General features: G+C 36.6%; 1 protein-coding gene and 1 pseudogene across 4 annotated transcripts in view; both read right to left on the bottom strand.

Moving 5' to 3' along the window:
• Positions 1 to 23030, bottom strand: part of LOC121296858 (mineralocorticoid receptor-like) — a 114494-nt gene that overhangs the window by 81311 nt on the left and 10153 nt on the right. The window lies entirely within an intron of this gene.
• LOC121307442 lies at positions 11270 to 11408 on the bottom strand (annotated as a pseudogene).

Genomic DNA, 23030 nt, shown 5'->3' with positions numbered 1-23030 from the left:
GGGCAGAGTCGGGTAGTTGTATTTTATTATTATTATTATTATTATTATTATTTATTATTATTATTATTTATTATTACTTCTGTCGAAATCCAAAGCAAATGTAAAAACTTAATCGTGATGCTTCCGAGATGACCTTTATAGGTGTGATGGATTGCCATTGTCCATATCGTAGCAGATAATAAGTTATGCTGTTTGTATACGCATGCACCCTGAACAAAAAAAATAATGAAAGTAAAATAAAGAACACGTGTGTTTGATACCACTGTCTAGATCTGCCTTTTGTTTGACCACAACGCTACAATAGGTATTACGTCATTTTGTTATCTACATTGTGTACGTTTTGATTTATACGTGTCGAGGGGACTGCTTGGCATGCTGACACGGTATAGCGAATATGTGCTTCCTTGTATTGGAATGGTGGGCTTGTTCTTACATGCTGAGAATTTGGGCTTCATAATGTTTCTGTGCAGGCCAACATGTTGAAGTACTTTACGAGAGTAACCAAATGTTTAAAACTAAAAGTTAGTTTCTTTAAAGTGGTTAAGACATTCATACGTTCTTGAGCAGTATTATATATATTTATTTTTTTACATTTGTTAGCCTTGCGTTTGACCGAAGTTCAATGTAATGGAGCACTGTGCCTTTAAGAAATGAATAATTTGAGTGAGTGAGTGAGTGACGTCACAGATGACGTGTGAATGTGTCCATGGACTTAAACGAAGTGTACCGTCTGTAGTTGTAGCTTACTACAAAGATAAGAAATTAAATAAATTATATCTAAAAAGCTTTGCCATCACTGGAAGAGACACTGCTTCATAGTTTATTGTTTGTACGTATTAAACAATATGTACATGTTGCTTTATTAAACATTTAACACAAACTTTCGTTTAAGGGTGCAACAAACACAACATATATTATGATAATAGGAATATTAATATTTTATACTGTAAATTATGGAGCATTGTGAGGCATGTACTGTTTTTTTTTTTTTTTGTTGTTGCAAATATCAGGATGTTTAGTGTTATAGTTCGAAGTTGACTACAAAATCCGGTCCTGCGAAAGTCTTGCAATGTGATTTATAGCTGGAATTGAGTAGATTTGGTCCGGCGATAGCAAACCACTCCCCCTTCTCAACACACTTGTAGTCACCAAGCGGTAGCTGCTTTTTGAAGGCCGAAAAGGGCTTGTTTTGATTTCACCAGGTTTCACTTGGAATTTTAGTTGCGTTTTGCTTTCGCGCCCTCCTTCCCTAAGTGGTAACTTTGATTTGGTCCAGCCCTAAGTTACACATTCTTATCATTATTGAATTGATCCCCAGATACTGGCAACATTTTGTTGCACCGTTTGCTATGCAAATAAGTGGCGTTTACTGCACTGTAAAAGACACATAGAGTATCAACCTGAACTGCTGCCACTTAAAGCATAAAAACACTGTAGATGTTAAATATTAACAAGCCCAAGTGTCTGCCAGCTCTAGTATTTTATCTTATTGGTAGTTAAAATACTTCAGATGTTCTTCTCCAATTCAAATAACAGATCAAATCAAGAGTCACACTGGACTGTCTTTTTTATTCAACTTAACAAGCATATTGGTTTTCAACTCTGTGAACTCAGGATGTTTGCAATATGTACAATATGATTAGGGTAGACTCTGAGGATTTGTGTAGGCCACAATCTTTATCAACTTAGAAATAACAAATACATAAGAAAAAATGTAAGTAGATACAAGCCCTAAAGTGTAATGCACTTTATACATTCAATATTAGCAGAGTATCTCAGTTGGTGGTGTCAAATATGTGAATTTAAATCAAGTTTAGTTAGTTGTTTCATGGCAATGTGAAAAAAAAAAAAAAAAAAAAAAAAAAAATCTGTTTTGAAATATTGAAATGAAACTAGCAAAATGACTAAAGTTCTCTTCCACGGTCGCAATTCAATACGGACGATAAAGTGTTAAAACAGTAATGTTCAAATGGAAGTACGTGATTTGCATTAGAATGGGCCTTTGCTACATTGTCTACAATTATTTAAAAAGCATGCAAATCATTTCCCTGTGTTTTTCAGCCTGCCTAAATATTGTCCATAACAATATGCAAATCTTACTCCAGATGTATGCTCCAGTCTTGGATTAAATGGTGATTTGCATGAGGAAACTTTAGACAGTAATACATATTATATACATTTACATCACATGCAAATTATAATACATCTGCCAACCTATGCCCTGATCAACATTCTTCATAAAGATACCATGGCACTTTCTATGGGAAGGGGTATAAACTACTGCACACTGTCAGCGCACTGCCTGCTCAATAAAGATTCTTATATGAGTGTAGTAGAAAGGAATCCTTTGTCTACAATGTAAGCTACTTTATCTACATAAAATGCAACTTCAGAGATGACATGTTCTTGCATTGATACCTTCAACTGTAAATTTTAACAGTAACATTTCCTGGACTTTTTTTTTTTTTTTTACTGAATTCTTTGTGTATTAAATTTGCATAACAGAAAGTGAAGAAACACAAAGCACCCTTTCAGGTCTCTTTTGTTAATGTAGCAGGGCCGAAGTAGCCTTTTTTTCATTTGACAGCAGCTTGCAAAATCATGTTATTATGTTGGTATATTGTGATAAAGCTAACTGAAGTATGTAATGTATACGATAACAACACAAACAATTTTAAAGGTCAAACACAGGTCTCCTGATACTGACTTTGATTTTTCTTGCAAAGAAAGAGGGAATAAAAAGGGGAAAACAGAAAACACCTAACTACGTACAGTACTATTTATTGTCTTATATACAGCTGTATTTTATATTTTAGAAGTACATTTTGCAGATGTTATGTTAATTAGTTCTCCTATGGCTTCTCGTATCACTTCTATGCCGATGATGCCCAGATCTTCCTCTGCTTTCCCACTTCCGACTCCGATATTTCCTCCCATATCTACTTGTCTCTCGGCCATCTCCTCCTGGATGCGTTTTCATCATCTCAAACTCAACCTTTCCAAATCAGACCTCCTTTTCTGCCCCCCTCTTCCTCCCCCACTGCTGATCTCTCTATCTCTATTCCTTTTGAAATCCACCACCCTCTCTGCCTCCGCATCCACGAAGAACCTTGGTGTCACCCTTGACCCTCAGTGGTGGAACGACCTACCCACGGATATCAGTACTGCTAAGTCTGACCACCTTCCGGGGGCCTCCTCAAGACACACACGTTCAGACAGCATCTGTAAACACAACTCTTGACCATACTGGACTATATGGCACCCAATTGACCAGTACTTGCATCAGCTTGTACTTGCACTGAACTGCTATACCTTGCTGCATTCAACTACTGCTTCCTAACTATAACTACTTACTGTATCTTGCATTTGATTTTATTCTTATAGGTAACCATACTCACACTTTTTGTAATTGCCCTTATTTGAAATTAAGTTGAAAGTAAACAAAAAGCAGCTCTGCCATTCCTGATCAACTTCCAGTTACAGTAAAAAAAAAAAAAAAGTAGGAAAAAAATCTGTGCAACACTTTGGCTACAGCCCACATTTACAGTAATCTTTCTGCTGGTGTTCTTACAGGAAGACAAAGGTTGCACTGCCTGGTTGTGCTACAGGTGCTGTTGTGTACAGAAACCCCTGGACACTCTCCAGGGTTGCAACTTCAAACAGCATACAATTTATATGACTGAGCTTGATTTTATTTAATTAACCATCTCCCTTCCTGCTCGTAAACCAGGCATAGCTTTCCAACCTTATCAGGCTTTCTGAAGCCCTCCTGTGTTCCAGACTGACCCCCTTCAACGCCATGCTATACCAAATAAAACAGTCTGCAGACAAGTTACTTAATGTTAACTATTTCGGTTCCGTTGTTTTAATTGATTTTAATAATGTTTTACAATCAGGAAACTGCTCTAGATGCTATAAAGCTTTCTTCTTGGTTTGAAATGGTTGCTTGATTTTCAAAAGGCTAAAACCGCTACAGGATGATTTTAACATTATGAGGTTAAATGAACTGAGAAAAGCTGTCTTTCCCTGCACCTAATTCACTTGATTACCTTTGTACACTTTAATTAAACCTTTCCCTGTTACTCGCTTTAGAGATAATCAGCAGTCAACTGGAAATAATGAATGTGTTTAATTAAAATGACACAAGGATCTACAGTGCATGAAATACACAACTTAAAAATTATTGACATCAAATTTATGCATACATACAGTATTCAAACTGGATGCAATGGAAACAGTTTAACTTTCAAATGTATGACAATACTGTACAATCACCAAATATATACAGAACACAATTACATGAAGACGTTGATGACCTTGACATAGATCAACAGTATGTACATAATAACAAAGATTATGAATTTGCAATTAAAATGTTTAACCACAATTTGATACGTGATTCACTATGCAAGATGGACAGATGAACAGACATACACCCCACTATATCCCCAGTGTGTGGTATTCTCTAAATCATATCTCGGAAAACTACTACAGTTTTAACCACAGAACACAAATGCAACAGCGTTAGAGTGGTATTCAAAAGCTGGCACTGCAGCGGCTATGCTATACATCAATGTCCTTGTGCAGAATGGCCACTGTATGGCTAGTCTGAAACAGGTTTTTTTGTTTTTCATTTTTCTGTTTTTTTTTTTCAGCAAAATTCTCGTTGATTTTTAATTAAGGGTGACTCAGTTTGACCTACTTTGACAACCATTCAGTGAACTGTTTCACATTTTCCAATAGTGTTTTGTAAACATGTCTGTAAACAGAAGCTTTGTCAGCAGATGCCATTGAACCCTAACACCCTATGTAATATGGGGCAACTTTTTTTTTTTCAAATAATGAGCTTAGCATGCATTCTTGTGCAAACATAAGTGAAAATGGAACCATCTGGCATTTATTGTTATATTCAGTGGCTAAGAAAAAAATATTTTACTGTATCATTTTCCTTGGAAGCAGTGTCTGGTTATAAAGCATATTTTCTCATATTATTATTATTATTATTATTATTATTATTATTATTATTGTTTTAAAAAATGGCCTTCTACAAAAACAACTTCACGTTAAGCATCTTTCTCCTGTTAATTATGTTTTTTGCCCCTTTGTCCAAATACATAATGGTCTCATGCACTATACGGTGGTAAATTACCTGAAATACTGTGTGGCAAGATCAACCCAAACTGCAAGCAAAAAGGAAGGTGTGACCGCTCTATTCACTAATATAATAACAAGCACGAATAAGGTGAGCTAAATTATTCATTTGCCAATCATCATAGCACGCGAAATGCTGCAAGAGTTATAAACCCTTTATTTTAGTATATGGGCGCTCCAAAGGACAGGTAGTCCGGCTCTCACTTTGTCAGAATGGCAGCAACCAAGGAGGCAGCAGCCGGCACCAGCTACATCTTCAGTGGGTGTCCGTAGGATAAGGGGAGATGGTCCGGTGTTACGCAGATTTCTGTATCCCCTATAGAATTCTGTATCCCCTATAGAATTCTGTATCCTCTTAGATTTGACGCCTGCGTAGATCAAGATTGCTACACGTGAATGCTTGATGCTTCTGAACAGTATTTACATGTAATACAATTAAAATGTGTTTTAAAAGAAAAATGCAGTTTTATACGGTTACATTTATTCGATGGTTTTGTGTACTGATCAATGCTGGAGGCTGAGCACACTGTAGAAAATCAGTGGTTTTAAATGTGCTGTTTTATTTTGCTACAGAATTAGTTTGGTCTTGTTTTCAAGATTTGTTGCAAACTGTAGCAGAACTCAATAGCAGGGCTTGAGAACACAGGAATATTCCACATCCACGTCCAGCTTTGAAAAACTGCATCTGCACAGGCATGGTATCATGCGGGGATACAGAATTCTGTGTAACACCGGGAATGTCTTGCTTTGAGACTCTTAAAGCAGAGAAACAAAATAATGAACTGAAAACAAATATTTGTTTGTTCACCTTTATCCGCCTCTGGTTTATTTTGAAGGTAAAGAGAGATTGGCTAAATCTAAATGTGTTTCTTTTAAAGAGATTGCAAGTGTGCAGGTTATTTCTTTTTTTTTTCTTTTAATAAACTTTAACCTTCCAGCTGCTTATCCGGCGATTTCAACATGCTGCACAGGCTAGTCACAATTTGTGCAGTGCTCACTGTTGCAATTTCCTTGACAAAAATGCTAATGTTTTCAGGGCCGAAATAATTCAGTGTAATTCATGTGTTAAAAGAGCACAACAGTCTCTTGGCTGTTTTGGCAATACAATGTCATAATGGAAAAAATACAGTACATCGTGGGATTTTACACAGCACTGTCTATTCCTACAATGCATCTTGCACTGATAGTGCAACACGCTTGGAATCAGAATAAAGGAAATGATTATGTAATACAGTTCACGTGCAGTCATCTTTTGGTAAGTTGCATTTTCAGAATCATATCATTATGTACAGTATTACAGCACCGTATTTTAAAATATTACCCTTAATCCACAAAACCAACAAAATACATCCTATATAGCCTATACTTGACATTTTATTTGTAGTGTTCTATGGAACACAGGTAATCATTATCCTGGAAAAAAATAAATACAGTACCTGAAAACAGATATGCGCGTTTATCATGTTTCCCACACAGCACTACTTGTGGCCTGCTCTATTTATACCGTAATTTAGACAGACTCTGCCTGGTTTCAATAAGCAGTAAACTTAACACCTTTAAGTAAATATGTTTTTTATATCAAGTCCCTCCCTCGCGGTATTAGGGGAGAGAATTTGAATACATTTCCATGGATTACCATTATTAATTGTATGTAAATGACTCACACGCGGTATCTTTTTCCATGCGATTAATTTTGCGTGCAAAGTCATTTCCCACTTGTTAGTGAATATAGCAGCTGTAAAAGTACGCAGTAACAGGCTTACTGCAAGGCAAACTGGTTACTGCTGTTTAGTGCATGAGGCCCTTTAGCCCAAGGGTGTCAAACTCGTTTCATTTGGCAGGCCTGATCCGATACCCTGGCACTTGGCATGGGCTGAGTGAAAGTTATAAAAATACAAAGACAAAACCAAAACCTCAAAATTATAGTACTTAACAACAATTATCATACATAGCATATTTACATTCCCCTAAATAACACATATAGATTATTTTACTCACTGTCACCTCTTAGAACACGTGTGTAAACATGCCTCCCGCAAGTTCCTTCGCATGAGCAACACAAATTGTCATGTTGCTGGGATTGCTGTCAGTCGTCGCCCACGTGGGTGAGGAGGCAGTAGCCAGCTGATTCGAGTAGACGATACCAGAAAAAGGGTTTTAGTTCTGATTTGTAAGTTCTGTAGTGACAAGTGTCCTCATGTCTTTATCCGTGAAGAGAAAGGTGGAACAAGAGTGCTGTGTGTTTCAAGAGAAATGGGGAATTTCGTATTTCTTTGAGGGCATGAATGGAAAGCCAATGTGCTTTATTTGTAAGCAACATGTGTCTGTTGTGAAATAACACAACATTAAAAGAGACTATGAAGCAAACCATGGCAAGAAATATGATACATATACAGCAACGGTACGTGAAGATAAATACTCTGAATTGGTACAGTCATTGAAAAAGCAGCAATAGGTGTTTACTAATCCTTGTAGCATAAGTGATGCTGCTGTTAAGGCAAAATAGGTGTTACTTCAGAACCATTTTCTGATGGAGAGGCTTTTTTAAAGCAATGCTAAAAGCTGTTGAAACAGTGTGTGCTGAGAAGCAGAAGCTTTCTCTGTCATGAATATCAACAAATCAAAACCTAATTCTCAACTTAACTCAATACTCAAGATATCCTCAAACCCAGTCATTTGCTCCAGATGTTGATGTGCTGGTTCAAGCAAAGGTTCAAGGTATCAGGATCAGCAGTAGCAGTCACTAATGTTCTTTGTCTTTATCTTTTACTGAGTGATAAATAAAAAAAATGGATCTGTATCTATTTATATTTTGCTTTTTTTTTGTTTTGTTTTTAGATCTTGAACGAACATGGAATTTTCATGTTCGGATATTTCTTCAAGATTTAGATATTCGTTCGGATATTCTTTTTCAAAAAGTTTTCAAAGCCATTATATGTAACACTGTATTAAAGTCGAAAAATATCCCAGAAGTAAGAAAAGACTACTTTACCCTTGTGCATTAACTACAAAACAAAGAAATCAATACAGTAGTTAAATCTTGTGTGTGTTTCAAGTAAAAACAAAATAGACAATGCTTTTTTAAAAAATAATCCCTGCCATTGTTGTGTCTTCGCAATAAACACACAAAGTGGCCATAGACATGTTTTCATGAAGCAGTAACATTAGTTTTTAAATTGAATAAACACTTCAAATAAAATATAGCTGAAAAAGGGGACACTGTAAAATGAAAAAAAAAAAAAACAATATTTACTCACTGTTTTATTTGCATTCCACTTAAAAAAACTAAGGTTGTATCATGAACGAAAATTTAAACATTGATTACTGTACGCGTTTGTGGCGGGGTCCACCCGCCCTTGTGCGGATTTTGTGTTATACGTACGTATGCATTATTGCATGGGGTGTGTGTATGTGTGGAGAATATAAAGGTGGCAGGGAGGGAGTTAAAATCTTCCCTGCAAAAACATGTGGGAATGTGGCTGAAGCCGTGACTTGAATAAATGATTAAATACTGAATTAAGGCTCCAGCTGCAGGTGTATAAATAAGGTGATGACTGGTAATAGTTTAGTTAGTGTGTTAGGAGTAAACTTGGTGTTAGAAGTATGTAGTGAAGTGTTTTTCATGTCCTGTGTATAGTCCTTTTGTTTTGGCCCGTCTGCCTTTTACTTTGACCAGTGTGTTTTGGTTAGTGTTTGTACAATTTTATTTTGTAAATTTGTTTGATTTAAAAAGCGCAGTAGCCCGTTTAAACTGGCCTTCTCTGCCTCTGAGTCTCTTTCTGATATTCACCAGCCTGGGATGTGACGTCATCCTGTCACAGAGTCATTGCAAGTATGACCTGTATCATATTGCAGACAGAAATGGACCCTGATTGACTCCCATCTTTATATATATATATATATATATATATATATATATATATATATATATATAGAGAGAGAGAGAGAGAGAGAGAGAGAGAGAGAGAGAGAGAGAGAGAGAGAGAGAGAGAGAGACAGCAAGAGAGGGGTTTGAAAATAAGAATTTTTTATCTATAAAAAAAATAAAGTGTTTCACTTGTCGTTGTGAGTGGTCGCACACTCCCGACTAGAATCGACTGATCAGTCAAGGCGCACCAGTCTTAAAGCTGACCCCCCCCCCCCCCAGAGCCCCCCCCCCCCCCCCCCCCCCCCCCCCCCCCCCCCCCCCCTGCCCCCACTCCAGCAGCAGCAGTGACACAAGCAAGGGAAAGTAAGCAGCGACTCCTGCAGAGTAAATCCTGCAGCTGGCCTGCGCGACAATATATATTTATATCTCATATATATCTCATTTATATCTCACAGAAAAAAATATTTCTGACGGACAGACTTTTTTTTTTGCCTTTGATATTCCATGGGCCGGGTGACATTGCTCCGCGGGCCGTATGCTTGACATCCCTGGTGTAGCCAGTTTATACTGTTCATAATGAGATACAAATTGAAACAAGATAATACATTTAAATATAGACCTAAAGATAAAACAATACAGCAAGTTCAATTACTGATATTTTAAAGTGCTGGTTGCGTATCAAAGCTGGCAAGATGTCCCAGGAAGTCGTACCCCTAGATTCCTGACAAGCTGCTTATGCCAGCGAATGCCCTGTGGAGATTTTTTCTAAGAGGGAGACCTCAGAGAATGCCATGTTTGTATACTGTGGAACAAAGTTATGGACTACCTGGGAACATTTCCAAATAATCAACTGCATTGTGAAAACAACCAATGAAAATGGAGCCTTTTATGGGAAATAGCCAATCCAAAGTCTGGCTACACTTCAAAATACAGGAATGTTAACTATTTGTAATTACACAACTTACTTATCTTTACTTAACGCACTTAGCACACAGTGGTGTTATTGTGAGGATAGACTATACATTAACAATATGCATTTAACTAAACTTATTTTGCAGATTATATCATTTGTAGTAAGTAGAGTAAGTACAACAGAAGAATGCAGATACAGTGTAGTTAATAAATCTGTTTTGTATGTGTCCCAATACAAACTGAATTTAAAAATACATCATATAGTTATATACAGAGAACATTTGTATACCCAATGATAAACACAGACTATGTCACCAGCATTAAGAAGATGATTTAAACAACAATTTTGCATTGGCTTTGCTTAAACAGGTTTTAATAGTTTTTAATAGTTGACATGTTATTATGTTGTCAATGTTTGGATTACAATATATGTATAATTACTCCTACGTTGGGTTGTACAATTGAGGCAGAGCTTTTGTTAAAACACTGACGCAGATAATAAGATGACATATTTATTAGTGGGGTTTTGGTTTTGATCAAAAACTCAAACAGACCATGACACAATGTGATGGATTGATGTAACAGTGCAGTGTGATAAGGAAAGAGGAAACATAAATGATTTGCCACATCACCTATGTTAAAAGGCTTAAGATACTGCTGAGTCAGACACCTAGATAGGGGAACAAGGAGTTCAAAACACTTACCCAAGGTCACAAATTTAGCCAGTAGCTGAGATGGTATTATAATCACTTTGTATCCTTTGCACTAATTATCAGACCACACTGTCTCCTCATTACATCACACAGCCTCGCCAAAGAAATGGCTACCAAATTTCTACAACTCGTTTCCCAACCCACAGACAAGTAATTTACTTGTTTGTGACATTGATAAACCCTCCTTTTAAACTCACATAAATATAAACAATACATTAACGACAATAGGGTGTGGCATTTCTGGCAAAACCAGTTATAGCTTTTCTGGTGTGTAATAACACAACAGCTGCTGCCTTCAACAAAGTTAAGCAACATTACAGCTTGTTTTCCTTGGGAATTAACACAGCACAATCATATTGGTGCTGAGATTTTTCAATTGTTATCTTTGTTAGTCTGTTCATGGCCTACAGTATATATATATATATATATATATATATATATATATATATATATATATATATATATATATATATATATATATATATATATATATATATATATATAATACACATACACACACACACACACACACACACACACACACATGCTCTGTCCCAATGGAACTTATTGGATAGCTTTTTCTACAAGCCAACTCAAATTGGAACATACTAAATTAAAAGAAAAGGCAATATTATGCAGTTGGGATTCCCACAATCCATGCGGAATTCGCAGGGGTCAGCACAGCCGGAGTGCAATGGCCGAACCTCGCTCGCCCTGGGTGAACCACCTTCGTGTTCATGGTATCTCCCCTGCCAGGTAGTGATAGCAGTCATAGAACTACTATATTATTATTATTATTATTATTATTATTATTATTATTATTATTATTATTATTATTTAGAAAAAAGGAGAACAACATGTTGTATTTGTCACAAAATATAACAGAAAAGTAGGTGCACAGGAGAATGTCTAAGAATGGCTGGTATCCTCAGTAGTCTGTGTGCAGTCTTCCTCTTTCTAATGCTTGCTTCCAGGTTTTGAACCTGGAATCAACTAAGATTCTGACCAGGCATAAGCAAGAAGAAAAAGATATTGAGCTGCATTTAACTGTATTATTATTATTATTTATTATTATTATTATTATTATTATTATTATTATTATTATTATTATTATTATTATTATTATTATTATTATTATTATTATTATTATTATTATTTTTTTATTTTTTTAAGAAAATTAAAATTAAAACTGGTAAACTGGTCTCTAAACAAACAATATTACCCTCTCTAGTAAAACAACAGTAAAAGAAAATATCAATACAATGGATCCATGGGTTACTAAGCCTGGGGCAGTCTCCTAACTAAAAGCATTGGTTTACTATATATAACATTATGAGTTCAATCATCAACCAGCTGCATAAGTCTGGTGCAACTATGGTGAAAATTAAGTTTTATACATCTGTTTTTGATACTTCAAAGCATTCAATATTACTCTGTTACACAGCAAATAACAAGGCTTATTTTTTTTTATGGTACTTTTTTTAGGATTTAAATCATATGAAACAATACAAGTTCAAATTAAAGTGCTTTGTTGTGGGGCATACAGTTTTAGTCTCTCTGCTATGACACTGTTAGTAACGATTGTGTTGTTTCTTAATAGGGGCAGAGTGTTGCAGGGGGAACTTGTTAATGGTTACACTCTGATGTACCTGTACGACGATATTACCAAGACACCAGGATATGATGACAGAAACATAAAACCATTCAAAGTCATTCTAAAAAACAAGGATAATACTCTGGTGTACTTAATTGTCAGTGCCATCACTTTTTCTCTTTCTGCAAAATTCTGTAGTGCATACATTTTAAAAATAAAGAGATGTACATTATGTAATGTATAAAATAGATTTACAGTACTGTTAATAAGAGGGTCAATACAGGGGGAAATCACTATCTGTATTAACATACAGTTAAAAGGAAGCAGCACTAAGAACCGCTACTGTTTAGATCATTACAATAGACACCATTATGCAATGGCAGATAATGGATATAACAAGTCAAACCTTCTCTGCATAATGTTAATTTCATATCTGCCAGCATCTGATGTGTCAGTCTATTAGTCAAGCAAGCTTACATGCCTGATAAACATAGCAACTGTGTCAACACAGGTTAGAACCGATACAGTACATGACATTTGAACAGGCAGCAGGACAAACACACAACTGCTTTGGTTTTAAATAGGACTGCTATTATGTTACCAAGGTAATAAATAAACCCCCTTTTTCCTCTAGCACAAAATGTTGGCTTCCTAGCATGAACAGCCATATTGGCTCTCCGCTGAATTATAAAAATACATTTCTTCTTGTGGCTTTTGCTGAAATACTTAGTGATCTCATTCTTATGATAGCAGTTATATCTGCCAGGGAAATTTACAGAAAAACATACCTTGCAGATCAGTACTGGTAAACAGTAATATGTAAAAAAAAAAAATTAAAAAATTAAATAAAAAAAAAATACATAATTTTTTTAATCGCAGTTTGCTTAATTAATACTACTCTAATGAAAAAAAGAAGATTGTGCAACAGAAACTACTTTCTAAAACCTGATAGCAGGCAATGACCAAAATAAAACAGGGAAGATTCAACATAATGAACAAATTCAAGAATTGTTCTTGACAATTGACAAGTGTTTCACAGTAATAAAGCAAAACTCCAATCTATGCAACTGGTGTAAAATGTACTCTCCAACACAGAGAAATGTGCATGTGGCCTCATTCATTTAAACAATTAACCTTAACAAAATCAAAAACTTTGCATCCAAGCACACTGCCCTTTTGCCAACATGTCATTTTAATTCTGGTATTTCTATACAGCTCGTACACAGTGGATTTTTACAGTTCTTTTAAGGACAGACTTTTGTCCAACATGCCAAATCAATAGTAATTGGCATTTTATTACTGTGCCCAACAGACTGTTGGAAAAGTAAACAACCCTTCACGCCTACACCAGGATCAAGTTCTAACAAGTCCATCATCAGCTTTTTGTTTCTTCTTCTTTGTTGGTCTGATGTGCAGTCATAAGATTGTTGCAATATTGTTTTAATGTACTATTTCACATGATTATAGCTGAAGCTTGCTGACAGTGTAGAGTGCAAACAACATAACCTGCCAGTGACAACAAAATAAATACAAAAATGACATTTAATCACGAGCAGTATTTGTGCATTTGCTACTTCCCTAACATACTTTTTGTCTCACTGTACTACCTGCACTGTAGCTGCAATTCTCTTGCCAACAACACTACTCATTTACCAGCTTCTCTTATTGCGTCACCCTAAAACGAAGAGCTGCATTTGGGACAACCAGATCCAGAGTGCTGGTAACTGTGCTGCAACAGCATATTTCAAAAGCATCAATCGTGGCTGCAGTTTTAGCATTACAGTGCAGTTTTACTTACACAGAATTGTATTGGCAAGCTGAGCTACAGTCTGAAGGTATTTGTCCCAATCTAAATGACAGTTGTTTTTTTTGTTTTTTTTTTATACAGGACATCAAATGCAGTATGACAGTAGACAAAACTGCAATCCCTTCGTTAGCATTCTTCCTCTGTACAACTTCAAAAAGCCATCAAACTGTTTGCCAGCCTGATATTGCCAATACACAGAGTTGCAATATGGTTTGCAGTCTTCTGCCTTCTAGTGTCGACCCAGCCCAGGCCCAGTCCACAGTGCACACCACACTCTGTTTATTATGCTTACCTTCAAGATCAGTACACACAGCACATTTTTCAGTCACACTCTTTTAAAGTATTGACATTTGATAACAAAAAAGAGCAACATTTTGTTTTACCAGAATGCACATTTAAACAATAAATATAAAGGTATATTTAATTGATCTAAACAGGCAGGTGTAAACATTGCCACTGACTGAACAATTAATAAAGGACCCAAAGTTATAATAAAACAGGCATCTTGCAGTTCATATTAGACATTTAGTTTATTTTCTGTGAAAATCATTCAGGAAGGTTCACATTTTAATTCTATAAATAGCATCTGTCGTAGTTTAGATCAATTGAATAGACCCCATAATCTCAAATCCAGAGAAGATAAGTAAAGTGAAACAGAACAACTATATCCTGCATGTAACAGTTATGTTTGCATTTTTAAGGCAACAAAAATGATCAGGGATTAAAATTAAATGCAATCATACTCTCTTAAGAATATGCAAATAACCAATCATAATGCATGATTTTCTGCAGTATTGGGAGGTAAAGAGATTACCAACTAATATATAGGCTACCGTTCAGATTACATCAAACAGCTCAGGGCTAACGGACCTGAAATTGTGTGAAAGTGTTTACTCTGTTCAGAATGATCACAACTACCACCTTACTTGCTCCAAAAGTCTACAGTCACCTTAAATGTTTACAGGTACTGTTTTAGTGCTTCTTTGTCCATATGGATATATCATTAGAATAAAGCCTTCTGCATGCATGCTGATTTACGACATAATATTCCTCAGGCAACGTAAAATATCTTGCTCATGCCCAGCTCTTTATTCTGTCTTTATTCAATGATGTCACAATACATCCCGCCCTTTATTCCTAAAATAGAACCACAGATGGTGATAATATATACTGTAAAAAGAATATTCCACTTGTTAATTATGTAAACTATAACAAATATATGCATTTACTGAAGGCTTCACAGATCCCAATTAGCAGTAATCTTGGACTATCTACTGTTAATGTAATCCAAGAGTCATGCAAATCAGGTTCTATGAAACCTGCCAATAATGACTGATGTCATTGCGGTTTAAATGTACACAAAATAGAAACTCTTAATCTTACTTTTCCATGGCAGAAAGCGTTCTTACATCATCACATTCTGCAATCCATTAGTTTATTCTGTACATTATTAGCAAGGAGTTTCCAGTAAAATGTCTAATTATCATATAAAAATCATACTATCGTACATGAATTTGAATAATTGAGTTAAAAAAAAAAAGTTTAATTCTGAGTTTTGTGAGATTTTACCTTTTTAAATACAAAGTCAGCAGATTGTTCATTCTAAACCCATAGGGCTACATTATTTACAGTTACAGTGGTATAGTGGGGATGCCAGTAAATTCCCTGTACGACTGATGTAAGAAATGCGATGTTCACAAATCCATCAAGAACAAAGTAAACACCTTGCAGACACCTCAGTTCTGACTTGGCTTTTCATGGTGGCCTACACAATGTAAACCATGACTGATATATCAGATGTTCCTTCCCCCTTTCCACTGCCAATTGTATAGAACTCTTACATCTGTAGATGATGTATACCTTAAGAACCGCTGTAGATGATGAAACCAGCTGTAGATAATGATTCCTTAGCACAAGCTGAAGGGATACCAAAATCTAGGTCACAGTGGCTTTTCGATGAAATCTGATTTGGCTAATAGTTGTTAAAGAACATACCAACCTCCCTCCTAAATCAGGCAACTGCAACTGCAGCTTGTCCCATCCGCAATTCCAAATAAATTCCATACAGTATACAGATCCCTAATAACTGTTGCAGATTACTGCAATAACTTACTGCTTTTCAATCCCTTTGTTCAACACTGTAGCTACTAAAAAGCTTACTGAAATGCATTCTATGGTTTAAAATTTCAATAATAGCCTCCAGTGTTCTACAGTAACCTTTTCTAAAAGGAAAAAAACAAGATATTGGCACACTGCATACAAGTAATTTAGAACAGTAAAGTAGGTCATTCATAATACTGTACAAAATAGTTAGCCTGCCTAGCTGTGTGTCAGTACCAAAATAGGCCAGTGAGGAAGTTGTTCATAACCTTGATTAATATCACCTAACATCCCTTTCAAAAACCTGTGATTCAGACCTCTTTTCATTAAATAACTAAAAAAAAAAAACATATCCAGTTTGTAAGATATAACTAGACAAATGTTTCAGCAAGTGCCTTTATCAGTGCATAAGATTTGAGTCTATGATTACAATCAATCAGTTTTCAACCTGATTAATCCTTCCCCCGATAAAATAAATCAATTGCATTATTAGCACCACAATGCAATGTATGTCACAGATCCAGGCACCTGCCAGAAGGACTGTGACAGAGAGCAAATTAATCTAAGTCAACAATTTCCCTCCCAACCTATTAGGGTGCTGTATAACAGAAACAGTGTGCCCCAGACTGGAAGGTTTGTTAATTCCAGGGTTAGTCAGAAGTCAGCCATCCAGAAAAGGGGAGGGGTCACATACCAGAAGTCATCGCCTTAATGCAGTAGGCGATGTGTCAGTCATGGATTGGAGGATACGTGATTGCACTCACTACCAAAGGGGGCGTGACTGAAGGTATATCAGGGGATGAGGCCAAGCGATCTGTTCCTCTGTTATGGTTATGGACTGACAGTGAGGAGTAAAAGAAACCGTGAGTGATTAGTGTTGTACTGTTTGTCTATTAACTGTTCTTGTTTGTCATTGCAGACGGCTAAAGATCCTGGACTGCACTGCATCACTATAATCACTATTAACGTGTATTCACAACACCACTTACACCCAGAGCACTCACTGTTCGACTGGTGATCGTGTAAGTGTTTTAAAGTGTTTGTTTATTATTAATATCATTTCAGGACTGAACCCCGTGATTTTACTGACTTTACACATTGTTGTGTATAGTCAGTGTTATTATTTAAAAGCTAAATTAAAACTTTGTTATTTACCATTGAACTGTTGTTAGACTGTTGTTTCTAAGAACTGCATCACCTCTACATCTGTGCATTACAAACCAGTTTGCCACAAGGACCTATGCAATATAATTCTGTGATCATAAAATGCAGCCATAATAAAGTCAAGGTTAATAGCTTTTATTTCTGGCTGATCCAGTGTGTAATCCAGGATCCTGAACTGCATTATCAAGTCAAAGCTACATTTAATTAAAATATACTACCCAGTTTACATTTCAACCTATGACAGATGCACAGTATTTTAACTAAACCTGCCACTTTAATTCCTGATATGTAAGGTAAAAGCTTTTGATTTATCATATACAGTTCCTAAAAAATTGTATTTCCCAGAAGCACTCACAGCTATTTTTGGCTTTTTTAAATACATAATTTAAAGTTTACAAATTGCAATAGGTGGCTGAAAGAAACACTTTCAGGCAGTAATTCAATCACGAGGGGCTTTACACTAACAATAGAATATTGTTGTTTATAAAGTCTTTGAAATTCTTTGATAGAATTACTGCTTTGTTGCTGGTGCCCATTGCCATATCCTGCAAATAAAGACAGTTTGCCAATTGGGTCCTTGTTACAAACTTGCATGGATTAAGAGGTCATCTTAAAATATTCCAATGCCTGGGATTACAAAATGTAGGTATCAACCCTTCTTCTAACAATAGTAATTAGAGCTGAGCAATTTTTAAGACAATACATCTTGAGCAGAAAATTAATCGACAAAGCATGTCAAGTTTCTTATTAGAAAACGATTCAGTACCGTCAGCTTCCAGCTCTAGTGGGCTCTAATATACGGTAGATGCCCGCTGGAACATCTCAGCACCAACTGTGAATCAATGTAAAATCAATCCCCTTTTTGTTCCTTAGCCAGTCCAGTGTAGTTTTGGCTGCACTTTGGTTGTCATGCTTAAAGGTGAACTTCTCTCCTAGTTTCAGCTTTCTTGCAGAGGGCAGCAGGTTTTCCTCAAGGACTTCTCTGTACTTTGCTCCATTCATTTTCCCTTCTATCCTGACAAGTGCCCCAGTCCCTGCCGATGAAAAACATCCACATAACATGATGCTGCCACCACCATGCTTCAAAGTAGGGATGACGTTCTTTGGGTGATGTGCTGTGTTGGGTTTGAGCCAAACATAACACTTTGCATTTAGGCCAAAAAATTCCATTTTAGTTTTGTCAGACCACAAAACTTTTAGACGCATGGCTACAGAATCTCCTGAGTGCTTTTTTGCATACTTCAAACGGGATTCAAGGTGGGCTTTCTTGAGTAATGGCTTCCTTCTTGCCACCCTAGCATACAGGCCAGATTTGTGGAGTGCTTGGGATATTGTTGTCACATGCACACTTTGACCAGTCTTGGCCATAAAAGCCTGTAGCTCTTGCAAAATTGCCATTGGCCTCCTGGCAGCCTCTCTGATCAGTCTCCTTCTTGTTCGGTCAAGTTCGCTCATCCAGTTTGGACGGACAGTCTGATCTAGGCAGGGTCTTGGTGGTGCCATACACCTTCCACTTCTTAATAATCATCTTGACCATGCTCCAAGGGATATTTAAGGCCTTTAATATTTTTTATACCCACCCCCAGATCTGTGCCTTTCAACAACTTTGTCCTGTAGTTCTTTTGAAAGCACCTTGAGTCTCTTTGCTTTATAATACACTACCCAGCAGAGGGAATTTACCCTGTAATCATGTGAATCACTACAATTCTACAATTTAACACAGGTGGAGGCCACTTGATGTGTGATTTTGAAGGTGACTGGTTACACCTGAGCTAATTTAGGATTGCTATTACAAGGGGGTTAACATTTATCCAACCAAGCTATTTCAGTTTTTTTATTTTTAATTAATTTTCTACAATTTTCTAGAATATTTTTTTCACTTGGAATTTGGAGGGTATCTATGTGTAGATAAATGAAAAAATAAAACAGTTTTAATGCATTTTAATTCCAGGCTATAAGGCAACAAAAGGTGAAAATTTTGAAACGGGGTGTAGACTTTCTATAGGCACTATAAATGTATGTAAAACAAAATTGTGACATATGAATGTATATACAGTACACAGAGGCATCTCCATTATTTCTCTGTCTCTGGAATATGCAATCCCAGCAGGGAATAATAACTAAGGACAACAGAAATCATCAGACCTAGTGACTTACAGTCAAATTGCATCTCTAATCATCCCTTAATCAAATTGTTTAGCATTATTCTGTCCGAAGGGGATCTGAGTTAATTGAAAATCATGTGTTGAAATCGCAAAGTGCAAAAGCTTCCACACGAGTTAACAGCTATTCAACTTTGTTTTAGAAAAAGTAATCTATCTCTTGTCTATACTTGTTAAGATGCAAATTGTCCCTGATTTTAACTTTAGCAACTGATCAGTGGTTACATTAAAGGGCAATGGAGTCAAATGTTGTGTGGGATGGTTTAAGTGAAAGTCAAACCAGTGGATGCTTTCAATGTTTGATTTGCTAGACCTCTCTGCAGAATTTGATACCGTTGATCACAGAATTTTGTTAAATCGTCTGCAGCCTCATGTTGGTCTTGGAAAGTTCTAACTTTGTCTCCTATCTATCTCTCGATTACCAGTTTATCTCACTGGGCAAGTGCACTTTTATTGTTCAGTTATGCTGATGATACACAAATCTACGCATCATTTTCAGCATAGACAGATATAGCAATAGATTCTCTTACAAAGTATTTAACATATCCGACCATAGACGGCTACAAACTGGTTGAAAATAAACCCAGATAAAACTGAGGTTTGATACATTGGCTATAAACTGGGTTTAGCGAAATGTAATCCAATCAATAATAATTTTATGTGGCAATTCCTTTTCACCTTCTACTAGAGAGAAGAACTACTAACTCCTTATATTAGTACTTGTTATTTGAGATCAGAAAATGCAGAACTTTTAATTGTTCTAAAAAGTCGTCTAAATAAACTGGAGAAGAGCTTTATTCTGTTGTGTGCCTTGGTTGTGGAACTTTATTCTGGTTAACATTAGGCAGGTTAAAACATTACAAATGATTTATTGTAGCGGTGGTAATAATCCAAGCATACAACTTTTATTTTCCAAAATTGATAGCTCTTTTATTCAGCAAATAGTGAACAGCAACACTCACCAGCGTGTGGGGCTGATCTTAGCTGACAGTCAGAGCGCAACAGAAGAACTCCCCCCACTGCTCCACGCCTGCCAAAGGGGTGCTGGCAAGACACACCCCCGACTCACAGCAGAGCAGAAGTGACAAGCAAGGGAAAGCAAGCAGCGGCTCCAGCAGAGTAAATCCCGCTGTCGGCCTCCAACAATATAAAATCTCACACAGATAAAATAATTTCTGACGGATACAGATATTTGGTTTTTGCCTTCGAATACATGTAAAAAAATGTTTGTTTTGATATTAGGATATTTGTCCCAGCACTATCCAACACCGCCACTGCATAGCTGAACCAAATATTTGGGTTTAAACTAAAATACAATTTTCTAAAGGACAAAGTTATAAGTTTAAAATTAGGTAACTTCAACCTGGTCTGGGAATAGATGTCAACAAAGGACATTTACAAAGCACCACCGGGTCCAACAAAGAGAAAAACTGTTCAATATAAAACTGACAAGTTCAGCAAAACAAATCCACAACTTGGCGAAGGGTTGCATTTATTGCTATGTTTCAGTTTTGACTCAAACTTGGTTTGCCAAGGGGAAACTGCCTGACCATTAAACAAAAACAAAGGAGATTTGGTTAAAAAAAAAAAAAAAGTGTGTAAATGTGTTGAAAATAAATGTGGAATTGGAAGCTTTCACTGCTGTATTTAGACAGCAGTTAGTCATTGCTGGTTTTTCCCCACCACCTGTTAATATGGTGACATATTAACCCAAACACATAACAGATCATTTTCCTTATAAGAGTAACACTGACTACTTACAGTACCGTGAAAAGTATTTGCCCCGTCTGATTTTCGGCATTTTTGCATATTTTTGACACTGAATGTTATCAGATCTTCAACCAAAATCTAATATTAGACAAAATGGACCCTGAGTGAACAAATAACACAAAATGTTGATACTTATTTCATTTATTTCTTAAAGAAAGTTATGCAACACCCAATGCCCCTGTGTGAAAAAGTAATCGCCCCAATAACTGATTACGCCACCTTTAACAGCAATAACTGCAACCAAACGCTTCCTGTAGTTATTGATCAGTCCCTCACAGCACCATGGAGCAATTTTGGCTCACTCTTTCATGCAGACCTGCTTCAACTCAGTGACATTTGTGGGTTTTCGAACATAACCTGCTCGTTTCAGGTCCTGCCACAACACCTCAATGGGGTTTAGGTCTGGACTTTGACTAGACCATTCCAAAACTTTAAATTTCATGTTCTTCAACCAGACTTTCTTCTGTGTTTCAGATCATTGTCTTGCTGCATGACCCAGCTGTGCTTCAGCTTCAGCTCACGGACAGATGGCTTGGCATTCTCCTGTAGAATTCTCTGATACAGAGTAGAATATATGGTTCCTTCAATGATGGCAAGTCATCCAGGTCCTGATGCAACAAAGCATCCCCAAATGACACATGACACTACCACCATACAATTGGTATGAGATTCTTACCGTGGAATGAAGTGTTTGGCTTTCGCCATGTTGGTCCATTGTTCCAGAACTCTTGAGGATCATCCAGGTGCTTTCTGGCAAACTTGAGATGAACATTCATGTTCTTCTTAGTGAGCAGTGGTTTCTGCCTTGCTACTCTGCCATGAAACCCATTTTTGCCCAGTGTCTTTCTGATGGTGGAGGCATGAACACTGACTTTAGCCGAGGCGAGAGAGGCCTACAGATCCCTCAATGTTGTTCTAGGGTTCTTTGTGACTTCCTGGATGATTTCACTCCTTGCTCTTGGAGAGATTTTAGCAGGATGGCCACTCCTAGAAAGATTCACTACTGTCCCAAACTTTCTCCATTTGGACAATATGGCTCTGACTGTAGTTTAGTGGAGCCCCAGAGATTTAGAAATGACTTTGTAATGCTTCCAGACTGATAGGCATCAACAACAACTTCAGGAATTTCTTTTGATCGTGGCACAATGTGCCTCTAGAACCTGTGTGCTGACAACTTCACTCTGATGGTAAGGGCAAGGCTGGCCCAAATCAAGCCTGATTGTAAACCAAAGTATTCAAACAGTCGACCCTAATTATACCTTTAATTGGGTTGAGTTATCTAGGGGGGGGGGGGGGGGGGGGGGGGGGCAATAACTTTTTCACACTGAAGATTGCATGTTTGATTATCTTGCACATCAAACAAACGAAAGAAGCTCCAAACTCTGGTGTCATTTTTTTCTCTCAGACTCCCTCTATATATTACTACAACCCACAAAAATATCTGACCAAATTCAATGTGAAAAATGTGTAAAAATGCAGAAAATCAGACAGGGGGCAAATACTTTTTCACGACACTGTATATAAAACCAGCCAGCACTCCCAGTCTGACAGTTTGCCATCTACTAACCTGGTGTAGTTTTTATCATCTAGTAGACCATTTTTAGGCTGTTCTTGTTCCCTAAAAACCCAGTTAGTTCTTTCTATAAATGTAATGGGGTAAATAGAAAAATACTTATTATAAACCTCAGAATGTTCATCAGCCAACCAGGAAGCTCCATTTTGTGAACAAGCTTTGCCTACCTTAAAAAATAAATAAAATGAAAATAAAGCAGAACATTGAAAGGGTAAA

The sequence above is a fragment of the Polyodon spathula genome, chromosome 2 (genome assembly GCF_017654505.1).
Source record: "Polyodon spathula isolate WHYD16114869_AA chromosome 2, ASM1765450v1, whole genome shotgun sequence".
NCBI classification, from domain to species: Eukaryota; Metazoa; Chordata; class Actinopteri; order Acipenseriformes; family Polyodontidae; genus Polyodon; species Polyodon spathula.
This window is presented reverse-complemented; position numbering and strand designations above follow the sequence as displayed.